General features: G+C 43.4%; 1 non-coding gene across 1 annotated transcript; it reads left to right on the top strand.

The window, feature by feature from the left end:
• The first annotated feature begins 11,022 nt into the window (after nucleotides 1-11,022).
• On the top strand, nucleotides 11,023-11,095 carry TRNAF-GAA (transfer RNA phenylalanine (anticodon GAA)). The gene has a single exon. It is a non-coding gene; the product is annotated as a tRNA-Phe (tRNA).
• Nucleotides 11,096-20,202: the final 9,107 nt, after the last annotated feature.

Here is a 20,202-nt window from a genome sequence, read left to right as displayed (position 1 = left end):
GCCTCACCTGCAGAGGGTGAGGTTCTGTCCTCTGTATTACCATCACATATTACTTGGTTGATACATCTGTTTATAGGTTTGTGTTCGTGTGCCCCGCTAGATCTGTGGTTCCTGGTGGTGCAATTGTTTCTGTATTCCACGACCTGGACACGCAGCATCTCTATTCAATTGCGGGTGTTTTAAAGGAGCAGGCTCTTCATTTCTGTCTCTGTCTTTCTTGGACTCTCTCTGCCTCTCTCTCCACACACACATCCCCACTCCACTCAGAAGCCCTTGCTTTTTCACATGCCACTTACCACCTAAAGCTCACATTTTCCGTGAAACCTCACACTTTAAGTGGTAAGCCAGTTTTGCGTCTTGCAGCTGCTACAGATTTCACTTATGCTTTGTTGTTGTCTAAAAGGACTGCTCTTTAATCCTCACTTTGGTCCTTCACTGTAGAAACTTACATCTTTGACTAATTCTTCTTTGATCTCTTAGCTTTACTAGCCAGTTTTGCTAATATTGTTGTGTTTATAACCAAACTCATTATGTTTAAATTGACACACTCCTAAAAAGATGAGTTTTACCCAAGGGCAGAAAATATTCTACTGTACCAATGGAATCCTTCTATCCCACATGCAGAAAGTAGGAAAGTTCCTTTTCATCATCTTGACTTAATTAGGTCAATTTTGAGGTGCAAAGGAAGCAATTCTAATTCATGGTCTCTTTCTTGACTCCAAACTGATGGAAAACCCTCCAATCAAAAGTCTGATAACAACAGTTCTGGGACTGTGCTTCCACTGCAAGGGTCATGGGTTCCACCCCTGGTCAGGGAGCTAAGATACCATTTGCCAAGCGGCAGCCAAAAAAAAACAAGTCTAATGACAGTTCTATATTTTGCTTGGCCCCTCATCTACTGACTTGGAATGAAAACACTACTCCCTTTCTAGCAACAGTTGTGAGAATTCGCTGCTATAGCGATAGAACAGAAGGGAAAGCACACTTTCAGGGTAAAATGCTAACTAGAATGTACAGATAAAAGAAATTTTTTAAAATAAGAGAGGCCAAATAAGCCTCTTGAGAAGCATCTTCCTATTTCTAGCAAATTTTTAAACTTTGATTAATGGCTCTGGAGCTCAGCCCTTCACATATTTTTCAACAGAATAAACCTAAGTGAAGCAATTTTTCTTTGTCCAGAAAAAAGCTTCCAAAGTAAAATTATGTTAGCTATTTGAGTGTTATATATCAAGCGAAAATTCTATGTACTACTGTTTAGAAACTACACATTTCCCTTTACCTAATCAGCTATTCTGCAGGTTTTCCTTTTGCCCTCCTAACTTTCTAAGTAAGTGTGCTACCTCAGACTTACTCTACAAATATTTCAGCTATCAAAAAAAAAAAAAAAAAAGAAGAAGAATATACTACATAGCTAAAATTAAATCAGTTTAAAATTCTTAGGAGTTGAAATTGTGGTTGCGGAAGTTAATGGACTAATCAAACCATAGTTTTAGATGATGTTTCTGCAATATTCTAATTACTGCAATCTGATTTTCCTTAGTAATTATGAAGGTCAAAACTGAAAGCCTGATTCAAAAAGGAAATTAAAAGTTAAGAATAAAAGACAAGGAAGACATTTTAATCCCCAACATATGTCATGATAAATTATTAAGTTAACCTTGTAAAGTTAAAGATTTTGCTGTAAATCACATTGGAGTTGACTACAAGGTATGCAAATGTTTTCCAAGTCTTGAAACAGCATAATTTCACTTAACTGTGCTATTTTTCTTTTTCAAGAAAGGAGATTCACTATATATTCAATAAACAAAATCACTTCTACACATGTTTTGATTTTTATACCTTTGTAAGGCTTTCATTGGAGAAGGCAATGGCAACCCACTCCAGTACTCTTGCCTGGAAAATCCCATGGATGGCGGAGCCTGGAGGGCTGCTGTCTACGGGGTCACAGAGATTTGGACACAACTGAAGTGACTTAGCAGCAGCAGTTAGGCTTTTATGTGTGTAAAAGCAGAAGTGGGGGGGGCGGAATATTCTTTGTCAGACCATATGTCCCAATTTGGTGACTCAAAAAATATGTTCCAGAAATATATAGGACAAGCACCAGCACTAGATGGACTGAGGGGCTACTTAGACTAATCATGTATTTTGGAAAGGGCTTCTCTGTTCTCACAAAATAGATTTTTAGCTATATTCTGGTGCCTAAGATTCCATTAATAGGTTCTTACATCTTTAGTAAAAAATAGCATTAGAATTTGGAAATTTCTAGAATCTATAAGATAAGACTAATATTTATCTTTTTCAAAATTTCACTATGAAAAATGTAAAACATACAGAAAAATTAGGAGATAAATTTCTCCACTTAGAATTCAACAATCATTAACCTTTTGCCATTTGATTTTATCTATATATGTGTATTTTTGAGACATAAAAGCAAGGTATAGACATCAGTGATATTTAAACCCTAAATAGCTCAGCATAAATCTCCTAAAACCATAGCACTCTCCTGCATAATGACAATACCATTTTTTTAACCACTCTTTTCTTTTTAAAATATTTATTTATTTATTTGGCTTTAGTTGTGGCACATTGTATCTTTACTTGTGGCATGTGGGATCTAGATCCCTGAACAGGGATCAAACCCCAGGCCTCCTGTGCTGGGCATGCAGAGTCTTAGCCATTGGACCACCAGGGAAGTCCCTCTAATCACTTTTTTTAGTTACTCATCACTGGGGGCTTCCATGAGTATGTGCAATGCACAGGTTAATAAACAAAATGTTTTTCTCTTGTTAATCTACCTTTTGTCAGAAAAATTTACAGGACTCCATCTAGGAAACCTAAAATGAGTAGAAAGAAAACATTTTTTTCCTCTATATCCCCCAAATTCTCTTTATTTATGTATATATTCTGTTCCAGGCTCCAAAAAAAGTCCACACATTACTGTGGGTTATGTCCTTTTATTAATAATCTCATATAGAACTCTATCCCCATCTTTTTGATGTTTTGTTTTTTTATAACGCTGGTATCTTGAAGACAGCAAACCAGAAGTCTTAGAGAATGTCTTATTCTCTGGATTTGTCTAGTTTTTTTTCATGTGTCATCTTACTTATTTCTCCATTTTTTGAATTTCTTATAAACTGAAAGTTAGGTCTACCTAGAGACCTGAGTAGTTTTGGGTCAAACATTTCTTGGCAAGAAGCCTTCATAGGCCGTCCATGGGATCGCAAAGCGTCGGACACGACTGAGTGACTGAACTGAACTGAATTTCATAGGTGATGCCTAGGCACGATTATATTGCAGGATTAGGAAGCCCATAACAATGGGCTGAAGGACTTCCATTTACACTGAGGTATAAACGATTCCTAGCAGGTCCTTATCTGAGTCCAGAGTTTCATCAGAGCACTGTGAATCGAAAGCAATTAGGTCTCAAGATTCTCAGAGCAACATCGGCATAAACTTTGCTCCTGTGCTTGGGGAAATGAGCCAGGTTCATGTAAACAGCAAGATTCCTCGCTAAGGTCAAGAAGACCACTTGCCTCAAAACCTAATGCCCCCAATGTGCATGTGGACTATAGATTTAAATCCACTGCCATATTTCAATAAAGCTGGTCTAATACAGGGACAGACATTGTGCAGTGTGATCACCCTGGCCTGGGGCTCAGAACTGAGTTCTGGTCCCAGCTCTGTCACCAAACGACTGTATGACTCAGGGAATCATTAACCTCTGGGGCTTTTATTGACTCATTCACAAAGCAGAGGCCACTGTCCCAGCTGATCAATGTGAGAGCACCTATAAATATTACACAAGCACCGGTGTGATTGCATGTCTCTCACATGTGATTGTATTTACGTCTCACGGAGACAGGAAAAAATACTTTGATTTTACGCCTCCCATTCCTTATGGGGTGGCAGGGAAGCCTCAGTCATTCCTAGGTTGAAGCATTCTCCTTTTTCCAACCACCCAATCATCAAGAGGGCAATAAATTAACCATCTGAACACTTCCGTCTGTGATGTGATGATGGCTTCCTTCCTGTCCCTCGAGGAAGCTCTGGACACCCAACCATCTATGGGAAAACGCGTGGAGCTGCAGCCCTTTCTGAACCCTATGCAGCCTTCGGTGGCTGGATAAAACTGAGTGTAATGTTTCCCAACTGCTAATGAAGGGAAGGTGCTGGATAGCTGAGTGGGAGAGTCTGGGATCAGGGCCCTGCTTACTGTCCCTGTAACCCGAAAAAAGTGAAAATGTTAGTTGCTCAGTTGTGTCTTACTCTTCGAGATTCCGTGGACTGCGGCCCTCCAGGCTCCTCTGTACATGGGACTCTCCAGGCAAGAATACTGGAGTGGGTAGCCATTCCCTTCTCCAGAGGATCTTCCTGCCCCAGGGATCCCTGGTCTCTTGCATTGCAGGCAGATCTTTACCTTCTGAATAACCTAGGAGCACCCTGGACACCTGCCCTGACAGCTCCCCCTGCAGGACAGAGGAGACCACGTTCCAGGAGGCTTCTGCCTCCCACTGCAGATCCTGACACAGCAAGCAGCAAAGCTAGCTCCGCAGTCCGTCTCACCCCATCCCTCCAAGCAAAAATGTCCTCCAGAGGAACTCTGGCCTGTGTGTGCAAGGAGGACAGGGAGGAAGGGTAGAGAAGCACTGACTCGTCACCAAGAGTCCCAAGGAAAAGTGAGGTGGGTCAGGAAGTGGCCAGTGGAGGGACACAGAGTTGGGGGTGTAAGGATGCAACAGACAGAGCTAGAGTGGTGGATGAAAGCAGAGGGGAGAGTCAAGAGTGCTGGGCACCTGGGAGGCTGGAGAAGCATCAGGACCAAATAGCACAGGTGCTTCTGTGTCCTCCTTTTCTGAGCCTCTGGTCATTTAACACTGCCTTGTGCATCTTTAGCTTCCCTCATGGCTCAGATGGTAAAGAATCTGCCTGCCATTCAGGAGATCTGGGTTTGATCCCCGGGCTGGGAAGATCCCCTGAAGAAAGGAATAATAACCTACTCCAGTATTCTGCCTAGAGAATACCATAAACGGAGGAGCCTGGTCCGCTACCGTCCACGACTGAGCAACAAACGCTTTCACTTCATAGATCTTCAGTGGGGCAAAGGAAGAGACAGATTTATTTCTTGTTTCTGGCTTTTTTTTTTTTTTTTAAACAAGGGATTTAGGGAAGTCCTGACTTGTTTATTCTGCCTTATTTTCTTTGGGTGAATAACCAGGTCTTATTCCTTAATCGCTGAATAGGGTGGAGTAGGGAGATGGAGCAGGGACGCAGGTGGGAGGCTGGCCCAGTTCATCAAGAAAGGAGACAAGACAAGCCGACAATTATTTAAAGCATGGCCAAGCCTCTGAAACTCAAGCTCTGGAGTCCAAGTTCTCTGGCCTTTAAGGCATCGTGCAAAATCCACATGGCTAGTTAAGGGTTTGCTTGATGGATGTGGGAGGATTAGATTAGAATATAGAAAAAGCTCAGTTGGTTGTTCTTAAATATAATTTACTTAATTGTTTCTGGCCTTGTAAGTATACCCCAAGGCTTAATATTGATGTCTGTGATTCAACAAAAACAAAAAAGCCAGTAAGGTCTTTATAGACTTGTGGTTTAATGGCTTTAAATAAATTAACTTCTTTTGGATCAATTCAGCACACTGATGATATCTGCAATCTACTAACTTTTTTATACTTCTCCCCTAAGTTACAACTTTAATATATAAGTTTTGGAGAAAATCACTTTCTATCCATCAAGAAAAAAATTCTTTCTACATATAGAGAATTTCAAAAGGTATAGAGATACCCATTAAAAAAAAGCATCTACAAGAGAAGCTGAGCCCTAACCCCAAACTCCAGATACAGATTTAGACTCATGCCAATTTTTCGTTGAAATGGGGTCTTTTTTTTAAAAAAAAATTAAGAGCATTTGGTAGAGACTGTAGAATATGCTTTGTGGATCAGTAGTCAGTTCTGCACCAAATTAACTGTGTAACTGGCATGAACTGAACTGTTCTTCTCTTCCAGTTCATATTGAAGCCTAGCTGCCATTGAGACTGTATTTGGAGAGGGAACTTTTAGGAGGTACTTAAGGTTAAGGAGGTCCTAAAAGTAGGTACCTAACCAAATAGGATTAGTGGCTTTAGAAGAAGAGGAAGACAATGAGACAGAGACAGAAGACAAAGAGAGACAGAGAGAGAGAGAGATCTCCATGAACACTCACCAAGGAAAGTCCATGTGAGCATACAGTAAGAAGACAGCCATCTGCAAGCCAGGAAGAGCACTCTCAAGAGGAACCTACTTTGTTATCACCTTGATCTTAGACTTCCCAGCCTCCAAACCTTGAGAAAATAAATGTCTGCTGTTAAAGTGCCTCACTCCACCCTCCCAACGTCTATGGTACTTTGTTCTGGCAGCCCAGGCCAACTAAGATGGTATCCTAAGCAAGCTGTCTGTAGCATCTCTGGGTCTCTGTTTCCTGATATGTAAATTTGTGGATCAGGCTAAATAAACCCCATGGTCTCTGCCATATCTAGCATTACCATGATTCTAATGGAAATTTTTTTGGCTCCAGAAGAGCAGCAATCTTAAAAATTGTTTTTAATTCTGAGTTTCCAATTTTCATATACAAAATGGCACAGAAAAGTCCCAAGTATCTTTTACCCCTGTTCACCAACTTTCAATATTTTCCCCTATTTACATTTTCATATTCTCTCTCTGTGTCTCTCACTCTCTCTGTATTTGCCCACACATCATTATTTTATTTTTTTGAACCATTTGAGGGTAAGCTGCAGCTATGATATTTCTTTATACCTGAATACACTGGTATTTCCTAAAACAAGGATATTTCCTCACCTAGCTATGGTTTTTTTTTTTTTAAACTTAAAAAAGCTTTTATTGAGATATAACTGACATCATACAATGCACCCATTTAAAGCATATGATTCAATGGTTTTTAGACATATTCACAGATATATGCAACATCACCATTTAGAACATTTTCATCTCAAAAAGAAACCCCATATCTTTAAGCTGTCACCTCCCTAGCCATCCATTCCCAGCCCCCCAGTTCTATGCTGCTGCTGCTAAGTCGCATCAGTCATGTCCGACTCTTTGCGACCCCGTAGACGGAAGCCCACCAGGCTCCTCTGTCCCTGGGATTCTCCAGGCAAGAATACTGGAGTGGGTTGCCATTTCCTTCTCCAATAGCTATGGTTTTTTAACATTGACATGACATTTTTATGTAATCTATAGCCCATGTTCTAATTTTTTTAATTGCTCTACTACGATCCTTAAAGCATTTTCCCTCCTGAACAGAAACCAGTCAGGCATCACATATTACATTTAGACGTGAAAGAGTCAGTTCCTAGGCAGGTTGATAAGGAGTCTAGGGGTTCCCAAGGAGAGAGGGGTCTGGAATTCTCACAGAGGAAGAAAGGACAAACTTTTTTTCCTTCTCTACATTCCTTAGGATTATATAACAATAATGTATCCTGCCTGAGGACAGTCTTTGGATTAAACCTTCTGGCTAATTCTGTTATCTTAAAATGTAAATTATGGGAGTAGGTCTGATGAGGTCTTTACAACCTCCAGACATTCTTTGGAATATATAACTTCATTGTTAACACTAGCAAGCGGGTACTCTTTCTGCCTGCTTCTGATGCCTATGTCAAAAGTTTTTTCTATCTCCTTTAAACTTTAATAAAACTTTATTACACAAAAGCTCTGAGTGATCAAGCCTCGTCTCTGGCCCCGGGTTGAATTCTTCTCCTCCGGGGGCCAAGAATCCCGGTGTCTTCGCGTGATTCAACAACAACCTTTCAGTTGTCTTGTCTCTGTTGCCTCCTTCCATCCGGAACAGTGGCCCAGCTCTTCTTTGCTTTCATCACCTTAACAGTTCTGAAGACTATACGCCAGTCATTTACTTGATTGCCTTTATATTATGATTTGTTTAATGTTACTTCATGATTCCATTCAGGTTATGCATCCCTGACTGGACCATGATTGAAGTGGCAAGCTGTGTCCTTTTGAAGGACTCACATTAGCTGGCACATCATGTTTCAGTGTCCTTCACTGGTGAGGTTCATCTTGATGACCAGATTAAGGGATTGTCGAGTTTCCCCACCGTATACTTTCTATTTCCCCTTTGCAACTATTAAGGAATCTACAAAGAGATACGTTGAGACCATGCCATGATCTTGCCCACTGTATAACTTTGCCTGAAGACATAGCATCCACTGATGATTCTTGACCCAACCAGTCTTTACTATTATGCTTGGAAAATGGCTATTTTCAATGCGACCACTCCATCCATATTTTTCAGTCAAAGTGAAAGTGAAGCCGTTGAGTTGTGTCCAACTCTTTGTGACCCCATGGACTGTAGCCTGCAGGCTTCTCCATCCATGGGATTTTCCAGGCAAGAGTACTGGAGTGGGTTGCCATTTCTTTCTCCAGGGGATCTTCCTGACCCAGGGATTGAACCCAGGCCTCAGCGACCAAACCCAGGTCTTCCACCTTTCAGGCAAATGGTTTTACCCTCTGAGCCATTTTTCAGTCAATGCAAATTATTTACCTGTTGGCTAGAACCCTCAATCTCATTCTCTCTGCATTATTATACTCATGGATTCTTATTTTATTCAAGGGGTAGTCTATCACCTTCCTTACTTATTTTGAAGCCTAGATTTTCCCAGATTTGGCCAGTAAGAGCCCCTTCAAACTGGCTCTTATGTCCTTTTGATATACTCCCTTCTTTCTAACATTTTTGAGAAATATTGACTAAAATCAGAGGCAAATAAAAATAAGTGTTCCTTTTTTGGACTATGAGGTCCCAGGAGCAAAGTTCAGGACAGATTATCAACCGATAGTTGTTCAAAAATTTATTAGACACTGTAACTATATACCACATATTCTCTTCAGTTTTGTTATTTTTAGATCTTCTAGTTAGTTCCCATTAATTAGTCTTCATGGTTATCATAGGTAATTAGACTGGAGTTGGCCAGAATCCTTGGACTAATTTGGGAGACAAGACTGCAGCCAAAGTTTCTTTTCAACATGGTGTCCTTTCACTGATTTAGATGCCAACTTATCATCAGTCTCTTCTGACTGTGAGCATGTCCATAGACTTTTCCCTTCACTTTAGCCCTTGGCATTTGGTCTCTGCAGAAGCCTGATGGTTCTTCTAGCTTCTATAATCTTGAGAACAAAGCAGATTTTTCTCCCAAACTCAGTAGTAATTTTCATTCAATACTGCTATCAGCATCAAGGCACTAAGCTAGAGGCTTCCAAACTTTCTCTGTATATAATGCTCCTCCTGTCTCAGTAAATTTTTCCAATGCCCTCAGGCCAAAAGAAATACCAAACAGTTCCTTTCATGAAGTACTCAGGCCCAAACAATTTATTAAGTATTTGTGTCCAACATCTTTGTAACTGTTTGGAAAAAATGGTAACACATAAATTGAAAAAAGGGTATATATAAATATTTTTTCATAACAGAGTTTTTTTTTTTTTAGCCATCTCCTGCCATGAACAAAGAAACTGAAGATCAGCATAAACGTCATCACTAGATACAAGAAGGTGAGTTAAAGGTCCCTGATACACACTTTTCTGGTCCATGTGTGCAGAATAATGGTTGAAATCGGTGCTGTGGTCTCCACTGGGTAGTGGTCCAGATTCTCTTTGTTCATCTTTAGAGCCAGTTGGAAGTGGATTCACATGAGGGTATGGAATAGGGTATGTTTACCATCCTCCCAGGGAAAGGGCTTGGACCTGATGCAAAGATAGGGGTAGGTGATGAACTCCAACTTTTTCCTCATCCCTACACCCACTCCAAATCCCATTAAAACTTACCTGTCACTTTCCTAGTCTCCCAGGTTCAAGCCTTCCCTACAGTCTTTGGAGGAGAATGTGAAAGGTAGCCACATTCATGACATTAAAGAAAAACCCTCTTTCCCCACCTCTTTATGTTTGACCTGCACAAGGAAGCTGCTCCAAATTTTTCCTTCTTCCACTTCAACCTCTCCTAAGCCTACACAGAACTCTATCCATCCCCAAGCTCGCTTTGGTCTCTTCTCTTCCTTAACCAATGACTTCTGATAAATGCCAAGTTCTTCTGTTTGGATTTACAACAAAGGAACTCAGAAAGCGACCTTGGAGATGGCTATCACTCCCCATATTCAAACATTTTTTTCTTTCATATTCGTATGCATATATACATCTATCCCTCAAAATTGGCTGTGAAGCTTCCATGTAAGTGGGTAAAACGGCGATGATAATCAACCCCGCCTTTGGAGAATTACAATTTAATTGGGGAGGGGGGAAAAGGCAAAACAAAACAAAAAGGGCATTTGGGCGGTGCAGAGTGTCTGTACTTGACACGTAGCTGGTGCTTCAGAAACATTTAGTATTGATATTGGGTGACCGTGGTCAATGAGCTCGCCAAGCTTTTAAGATGTACCTGGCTGATTCCGTGCAGCGTGGTGGCAGGTAAACGCAGCAGGGCGAGAACCCGGGATCGCGGAGACTGCTGCCCTGCCTCCATGCCGTGGTCCATTTCTTGTCTATACCAATAGTGAAAAGTGTGCGGTCACAGCTGGAAGGGGCTACTCCTAGGGCAGGGGGCTTGCCAAAGGGACACCCTCCATCGGGACCGCTGGAACCAGCTGTGGGCGGACTGAGCCCGGGTGCAGAGAAGCCGCGGAGCCCTGGGGGCGGGGGGCGCGCAGCCATCACTGCTTTTGACCCTGCTCGGCCGGGCTGCTGGCCAGCCCGACCCCTGAATCCTGCAGCCGAGACACCGGCTCGTTCATGCTGCCGGCTGTCGACGATTAAACCAGAGGTTCAGATTACTGGAAAAAGTTAAGTAACGTATACTTAGCTATTTAGTCATGGCTCATAAAAAGGCAGACATCTAGGTATAACCATTAAAAAAAGAAAACCACTTAATTTGACAAGGAAGAAACATTTTTAAGTGATTACTGGGAAAAGAGAAGACGCCAACGTCAGGAGTTCAGTGATAGTTTACTGTGAGGGCGACAAAGAGGGCGCCGAAATAGCTCAGTTGGGAGAGCGTTAGACTGAAGATCTAAAGGTCCCTGGTTCGATCCCGGGTTTCGGCAGAACCTTTCTTTTTCAATCCAGACATTCGAATTTCGTAAATTCCCTTCTGTAGAGTAGCCTGGCTCATTAATTCTGGCCCAGGTAAAGCCTGAGACTTGAAGGGCGAGCAAGAAGTGGAAATAGCCCTTCTGGGGCAGCCCTAGGTGGCTTCTCCTCCCGGGCACTTCCGGAGCGTCTCCTGGTCTGGCGTCGGAGGCGCTGCTGCGCGTGCGCAATGCGGCGCGTGGGGGCTGCAGCCGCCCTGCTCCAGCGGAGAGCCGGAAGTGCAGCGATCCGGTGACTGCAGCGTCCCCGGGTGGTGAGAGGCGGATGCGCTCTGGTCGCCCTGAGAAAAGAGTAGATCTTTCTGCCGGGGCTGGAGAAGGCAATGGCACCCCACTCCAGTACTCTTACCTGGAAAATCCCATGGATGGAGGAGCCTAGTAGGCTGCAGTCCATGGGGTCGCTAAAAGTCAGACATGACTGAGCGACTTCACTTTCACTTTTCCCTTTCATGCATTGGAGAAGGAAATGGCAACCCACTCCAGTGTTCTTGCCTGGAGAATCCCAGGGACGGGGGAGCCTGATGGGCTGCCGTCTATGGGGTCGCACAGAGTTGGACGCGACTGAAGTGACTTAGCGGCAGCAGTAACTTTTCACTTTCACTTTTCACTTTCATGCATTGGAGAAGGAAATGGCAACCCACTCCAGTATCCTTACCTGGAGAATCCCATGGACGGAGGAGCCTGATAGGCTATAGTCTACGGGGTCGCAAAGAGTCGGACACGACTGAGTGACTTTTACTTTACTTCTGCCGGGGCGGGGGCGCAGCCAAAAGGGAAAGCTCGTTCTAAATTTCATCCGCGTGCGTGCGTGGGTGCTAAGCTGCTTCAGTCGTGTCCGAGTCTGTGCGACCCTGGGGACTGCAGCCCATCAGGCTCTTCTGTCCGTGGGATTCTCCAGGCAAGAATACTGGAGGGGGTTGCTTCTCCAAATTTCATCCGCAAAGCTTCCCCATTTGAAAAGCAAAATCCCTACTGTTGAATCAAATGGCATTCCTCTGATCTTGCCCAGGGAGGGAACCGGACGGCTGGGTATTTCTGGTGAAAATGCACCAAACGCAGCTCTGGGATGCCACGGTCAGGGTTACTTGTCCAATAGGTTAAAGCGTGGCAGCTTTACATCTCCGTGAAATTAATCAGTTCTACGTCGCAACAATTTTATTTACAGTCTAGATCAGAAGTTCGCAAAGTGATCCCAGGGCTAGCAGCCACAACTTCACCTGGAAACTACTTAGAGATTTAAGTTCTCATCCGCGCTTGATACCTACTGAATGGGAAACTGGGGTGGGCCCATCGCTAGTTATTTTAACAAGTATTGAGGGGATATAAAAATCGCGGGTTCTATACGTGGGCCAAGGAGATCCCCTGGAGGAGGGCATAGCAACCCACCCCAGTATTCTTGCCTGGCGAATACTCCAGTATTCGGATCCTGGCTCAGCTCCCAGGCCTGCACAATATATATCAGGCCCCCGGACTCCCTTTTTTTTACTCAGAAGCACCTACATTAGCCTTGGAGTGGGTCCCACAGACCAGGGTCCGTGCCCCCAGCACATCCCACCACCAACACACACATCCAACATGAAAGCAAAAATTCTCAGAAAAATTAATTCTGAGCAGATGTCAAAGCTTTATTTCAAACTTGCAGGGAAAGTCCCCGTGGACAGTGGAGCCTGGCGGGCTATACAGTCCATGGAGTCCCAAAGGGTCCGAAACGACTGAAGCAACCCAGCACAGGGGATTCTGAAGCAGCTAAAGTTTGAGAGCTGCTTATCTAGATATTCCTTTCAGTTTTTAAAACAGCCCTTTCCTAAGACTGTTTTTGTGGACAGACTTTTCCCTTGTGCTGTCTTTTCCCCTGCAAGTTTGAAATAAAGCTTTGACATCTGCTCAGAATTAATTTTTCTGAGAATTTTTGCTTTCATGGTGAATGTGTGTGTTGGTGGTGGGATGTTCTGGGGGCACGGACCCTGGTCTGTGGGACCCACTCCAAGGCTAATGTAGGTGCTTCTGAGTAAAGAAAAGGGAGTCTGGGGGCCTGATATATATTGTGCAGGCCTGGGAGCTGAGCCAGGATCCGAAGGTAGAAGTTGTAGGGATGCAGATTTTAATTGAAGGAAGAAGAAATTTCAGTCTATTGTGAAGTGAAGTGAAAGTCACTCAGTCGTGTCCGACTCTTTGGGACCCATGGACTGTATAGTCCATGGAATTCTCCAGGCTGGAATATTGGAGTGGGTAGCCTTTCCCTTCTCCAGGGGATCCCAACCCAGGGATCGAACCTAGGTCTCACTGCATTGCAGGCAGATTCTTTACCAGCTGAGCCACAAGAGAAGCCCTCAGTCTATTGGAGTCACTATAAAAGGGAAGATGCATTTTAGCGAGGTGATGAGTTGCTGGTCAACAGATGAAAGACAGTCACTTGTGGGACCTATGCATGAAATCTTGCATATATTCTGCTTCTCTTGGGTTGAAAGGGAAGGCAACTCATATTATCAAATCTTGTGTGCACTCAGGTTGTTATTTCACTCACTGATTGAACACCATTTATATACCTCCCCCTATGTGATCCTTATAACTGCCCTGTGAAGTTGCTTATTATTATCTTCATTTTACACATAACAGTCGTAGAAGGGCAAGGATTAAACATATGTCAGGTGTCTACGTCCTAAATGTTATTAAAAGTGAACAGATGTTGGGATGTTCGGGTACATAAAAGTAAAAATGGCTTGAGTGAGTCATGTCCGACTCTTTGCAACCGCATGGGCTATATATACAGTCCATGAAATTTTCCAGGCCAGAATACTGAAGTGGGTAGCCATTCCCTTCTCCAGGGGTTCCTGACCCAGGGATCAAACACAGGTCTCCTGCACTGCAGGCAGATTCTTTACCATCTGAGCCACCAGGGACATCCAGGGAAGAACAGTTGCAGAAGTAAACTAAAAGCTTTGCTGGTTAATCAGGAATGGCTCTCTGGGTAAGTAGGTCTTGATTGGGCCCTCAGAGGAAGGTTTCTTGGTTAGGGAAACCCCAAACTGGAGTGCACCCAGACATCCACCTGTTCAGATGGGAGGAGAATGGTGTGGGTGCCAGGCAGTGGCAGTGACTGTTCATTTCAGGCAGCCTGAGGCCAGATTGCCTTGTGGGCAGACACAATAAGACTGTATCTGCTGCAGGAGCGCAGACATTTGTATGGGAGGTGGGCTTGAGGGACATACTGGGTTAGAAGTCGGAAGAGCTGTTGGAAAACACATTTTAACTGAGTAACTGATCACATTGGCTTTCTTCAGCGATTCAGGAACCAGGCAGCATGCCTGCTAGGAAATAAAAAGGGGTCCGAGGAGCTGTTCAGAAGGCAGAAGGAGGCAGGACAGGAAGTTATTCTAGCAGAGATCTGATTGTTTCAGGCAAGGCCACCTTCCTTTGGGAGGGCCAACAGAGGTCAGACGAATTGAGGGCTTCCCTTGTTGGCTCAGCTGATGAAGAATCTGCCTGCAATGCGGGAGACCTGGGTTCGATCCCTGGGTTGGGAAGATCCCCTGGAGAAAACTCCAGTATTCTGGCCTGGAGACATGACTGATTGACTTTCCCTTCACTTCACCTCTGTAGGAGATGGAGAATTTCCCTCCTACCCTTCCCGAGTTCTTGTGGCTGGACTAATAATAAAATCGACCGAAGACAGATTAACAAGAGAAAGAGACACGTTTTAATACATGCTCTTGGATGTCTCAGAGAAATGAGACCTAAGAAATGGACAAAGCGGGCACCTTTTTTAGTCTTTAGATGAAGAAACAATCTGTGAGGAATTGACAGGGTGAAGAAACTAAGGCTTTGGGTGCTTAATTAGTGAAGAATCTAAGCAGAGTTTGGGCTTGGGGTGGTAAATTGAAACAGTAGCCAGGCTTGTTCATATAGGCTTCTGAATTCCCCCTCTCTGGTGATAAGGGTGTCCTCTACCTCCTGATGCAGGGAGAGCGCCATTCACAGGGGAGATATTTTCCTGCTTTCAGGGAGATTTAGGAGGGTTCAGGGTCCCTCTAGCATTGGCCATTAAAAAAAATTATTTTTGACTACAGTGGATCTTTGTTGCTGTGCGTGGGCTTTCTCTCTCTAGTTGTGGAGATGGGGGCCACTGTCTAGTTGCGATGTGTGGACTTCTTATTGTGGCTTCTCTTGCCGTGGGGGCTTAATTAATCCTTGGCACGTGGGATCTTCCTCGACCAGGGATTAAACCCATGTTCCCCGCTTTGGCAGGCCGATTCTTAACCACTGGACCACCTGGGAAAGTCCCAGGCCATTTCTTAAGTAGCTTTGATTCAAAATAATCAATATGCCACTGAGGCACATTTTGGGGTGACCTACCCTGGGCACTGGCACCTCACTACTGCTGACCAGGTAATGCCAGACTGACTAGAGGATGACGTTCCTGGGAGAGGAGGAAGCTGCCATTTGGTTAGGTATTAATTCTTCATCCCAGTACTAACCAGGTCCAACCCTGCTTAGATTCCAAGATCAGACAAGATGGGGTGCATTCAGGGGGGTTTAGCCATAGACAAGTTAGGTATTAAGTCTCAGTTTGGTGACCTTGGGCTTAGCATAAGTGGCTACCGTTTGGGCCTGATAGCTAATTTTTTTTTGCTTTTATATTACATTTTTATTTTGCAAGAAAATAAAGTATGCAACTTAAAAATAAAATTAAAACATTAAGCAATTCATCAAAATATTTCAGCCTACTGCATACGGAAACTATGATAGCTCATTTTTTAAAAACAAGGGAACAGTTAAGAGGATATTTTGGGCAGGCCTCCACTGGGTCTGTTTTCCTAAAAGGTATTGCTGACTTTGTGGGAGGCAAGAATGATTAGGAAGAAGGTAGGCAACCTTTAAAAAAATTAAATATGTATTTTATTAAAAATAACTACATATGCATATATTTTTATTTAAAAAATATTACACATGTATACCTATACATATTGGGACTTCTCAGGTGGAGCTAGTGGTAAAGAACCTGCCTGCCAATGCAGGAGACCAAGGTTCAATCCCTGAATCGGGAAGATCCCCTGAAGTAGGAAATGGCAACCCACTCCAGCATTCTTGCCTGGAAAATTCCATGGGCAGAGGAGCCTGGTGGGCTGCAGTCCATGGGGCCACAAAGAGTCACACACAACTGAGTGACTGAGCACACACGTACATGTATATTCATACCATGTAATTTTGTAACCTTAATATGTAAAGTCTATAGATGTAATCTGATCATTTTTATTGTGACCTGCTCTAATAGATGTCAAACACCATCAGTTTCCAGTGGTGAAGGCTGAGAAATACTGAACATGCGTTGTCTCCTAGGGACCCTCTGATGCCAGGTATCAGGGGTGGTGTGTAGCTCTTTATAAACAGAGAGGGATGTAAAGGGTGAAAGTGAAGTGTGGAGTCAGCCCTTATTCCAGAAAAGAAATGCTTTCAATGGAAAGAACACCTTCACATTAAAGATTTATAAGACTTAATGCTCAGCCCAGGTCTTTATCGTCAGCAGAAAGGTTGTGAATATCTCTTCTTGCTTCAGGGCCTTTATCTTGGGTGGCCAGAGGGAAGGCTTTTTTTTCCTGTTTCCTTGGTGAGCTTTTGGAAAAAACCTGGGCCCTCTGAGCCATCTGATAAATTTCTAAGGTGACATGCAAGCATTGCTAAATGACTATCTCTTAATTCTCTCAGGTGCTATGTTCATTTTAGGTCAGAACTAGGATGTAATGAAACTGTTACAATTGTTATGCGCAATATAAAACTAGATGAGCATTTAATAATTCATTGAGGCTTTTCATGTAATCAATGTGTACATGCCTTAATGCCCATTTTATTAGTCTTGGGTCCTATTTCTACTCATTTAAATGTAGAGTGGTTTATAGTTTAGTTTCCTGTTATAGTATTTGTCCATCTCAGACTTATCTAATGTTGAAATCTGACGTTGGTCAGAAATACAACTCCTGCTGGGATTGGCCTTCAGTTCTGGGAATACATGAATCCTGCACAATCATCCTTAATAGGTGATGTCAGAAAGGACTGCTTTGTTTAAGGGTAGCTCACTTATCTAACTGGAAATCTTGGAGGGTTGTTTGCAGAGTAATGTTTGGGAGAGGGCTAGCAGACAGCCTGGGGAGTGAAGCAGGACAGTTTGATGAGGGGCAAGGCTCTTCATAACAGATGCCCAGGTCTCATGTGAGTTCAAAAAAATTGAAAATTTCATATAATGAGTTGTCTTAAAGCAGGGGTGTGCAAATATTTGACTATTAGTACCTAAATATATTCTACAGTGCATTTGGGGCAACCCTGCCATTACACACTCCACTGGCCTAATCCAGAGAAGCAAAGAATGACCAGAGTTGCCATTTCCAGAGTGCTTTCCATGTGCCAGGTATTCTAAGATGGGAGTTCGAATCCTGGGTTGGGAAGAGCCCCTGGAGAAGGAAATGGCAACCCACTCCAGTATTCTTGCCTGGAAAATCCCATGGACAGAGAAGCCTGGCAGGCTACAGTCCATGGGGTCACAAAAGACTTGGACACCACTTCGCAACTAAACGGCAATAAATGGTAGATAAGACTAGTTCAGTTCAGTTCAGTCGCTGAGTCGTGTCCGACTCTTTGCAACCCCATGAACCGCAGCACGCCAGGCCTCCCTGTCCATCACCAACTCCCAGAGTTCACTCAAACTCATGTCCATCGAGTAGGTGATGCCATCCAGCCATCTCATCCTCTGTCTTCCTCTTCTCCTCCTGCCCCCAATCCCTCCCAGCATCAGAGTCTTTTCCAATGAGTCAACTCTTCACATGAGGTGGCCAAAGTACTGGAGTTTCAGAATCAGCATCAGTCCTTCCAAAGAAATCCCAGGGCTGATCTCCTTTAGAATGGACTGGTTGGATCTCCTTGCAGTCCAAGGGACTCTCAAGAGTCTTCTCCAACACTACAGTTCAAAAGCATCAATTCTTTGGCGCTCAGCCTTCTTCACAGTCCAACTCTCACATCCATATATGACCACTGGAAAAAACATAGCCTTGACTAGACAGACCTTTGTTGGCAAAGTAATGTCTCTGCTTTTCAATATGCTATCTAGGTTGGTCATAACTTTCCTTCCAAGGAGTAAGCGTCTTTTAATTTCATGGCTGCAGTCACCATCTGCAGTGATTTTGGAGCCCCCCAAAATAAAGTCTGACACTGTTTCCACTGTTTCCCCATCTATTTCCCATGAAGTGCTGGGACCGGATGCCATGATCTTCGTTTTCTGAATGTTGAGCTTTAAGCCAACTTTTTCACTCTCCACTTTCACCTTCATCAAGAGGCTTTCGAGTTCCTCTTCACTTTCTGCCATAAAGGTGTGTCATCTGCATATCTGAGGTTATTGATATTTCTCCTGGCAATCTTTATTCCAGCTTGTGTTTCTTCCAGCCTAGGGTTTCTCATGATGTACTCTGCATATAAGTAAATAAGCAGGGTGATAATATACAGCCTTGATGAACTCCTTTTCCTATTTGGAACCAGTCTGTTGTTCCATGTCCAGTTCTAACTATTGCTTCCTGACCTGCATACAGATTTCTCAAGAAGCAGGTCAGGTGGTCTGGTCTTCCCATCTCTTTCAGAATTTTCCACAGTTTATTGTGATCCACACAGTCAAAGGCTTTGGCATAGTCAAGAAAGCAGAAATAGATGTTTTTCTGGAACTCTCTTGCTTTTTCCATGATCCAGCGGATGTTGGCAATTTGATCTCTGGTTCCTCTGCCTTTTCTAAAACCAGCCTGAACATCAGGAAGTTCACGGTTCACGTATTGCTGAAGCCTCGCTTGGAGAATTTTGAGTATTACTTTACTAGCGTGTGAGATGAGTGCAATTGTGCGGTAGTTTGAGCGTTCTTTGGCATTGCCTTTCTTTGGGCTTGGAATGAAAACTGACCTCTTCCAGTCCTGTGGCCACTGCTGAGTTTTCCAAATTTGCTGGCATATTGAGTGCAGCACTTTCACAGCATCATCTTTCAGGATTTGAAATAGCTCAACTGGAATTCCATCACCTCCACTAGCTTTGTTCGTAGTGATGTTTTCTAAGGCTCACTTGACTTCACATTCCAGTATGTCTGGCTCTAGATGAGTGATCACACCATCGTGATTATCTGGGTCATGAAGATCTCTTTTGTACAGTTCTTCTATGTAGCTGGATGGCATCACTGACTCAATGGACGTGAGTCTCAGTGAACTCCGGGAGTTGGTGATGGACAGGGAGGCCTGGCGTGCTGCAATTCATAGGGTCGCAAAGAGTCAAACACGACTGAGCGACTGATCTGATCTGATCTGTGTATTCTTGCCACCTCTTCTTAATATCTTCTGCTTCTGTTAGGACCATACCATTTCTGTCCTTTATCAAGCCCATCTTTGCATGAAATGTCCCTTTGGTATCTCTAATTTTCTTGAAGAGATCTCTAGTCTTTCCCATTCTGTTGTTTTCCTCTATTTCTTTGCATTGATCGCTGAGGAAGGCTTTCTTATCTCTCCATGCTATTCTTTGGAACTCTGCATTCAGATGCTTATATCTTCCCTTTTCTCCTTTGCTTTTCGCTTCTCTTCTTTTCACAGCTATTTGTAAGGCCTCCCCAGACAGCCATTTTGCTTTTTTGCATTTCTTTTCCATGGGGATGGTCTTGATCCCTGTCTCCTGTACAATGTCACGAACCTCATTCCATAGTTCATCAGGCACTCTATCAGATCTAGGCCCTTAAATCTATTTCTCACTTCCACTGTATAATCATAAGGGATTTGATTTAGGTCATACCTGAATGGTCTAGTGGTTTTCTGTACTTTCTTCAATTTCAGTCTGAATTTGGCAATAAGGAGTTCATGATCTGAGCCACAGTCAGCCCCTGGTCTTGTTTTGGTTGACTGTATAGAGCTTCTCCATCTTTGGCTGCAAAGAATATAATATATAAGACTAGTTAGTAAAGTTTATTACATAGGTTTTTCAGGTGCCATTTGTGGGCTGAGTAGGGTGTATAGTTTTCTCTGGGGAGTAACTTCTGTCCTCTCTGGTAGAGAAGG

Source organism: Bubalus kerabau, chromosome 12, assembly GCF_029407905.1.
Source record: "Bubalus kerabau isolate K-KA32 ecotype Philippines breed swamp buffalo chromosome 12, PCC_UOA_SB_1v2, whole genome shotgun sequence".
Taxonomy (NCBI): Eukaryota; Metazoa; Chordata; class Mammalia; order Artiodactyla; family Bovidae; genus Bubalus; species Bubalus kerabau.
Note: the sequence above shows the minus strand (reverse complement) of the source record. Positions and strands in the feature narration are given on the sequence as shown.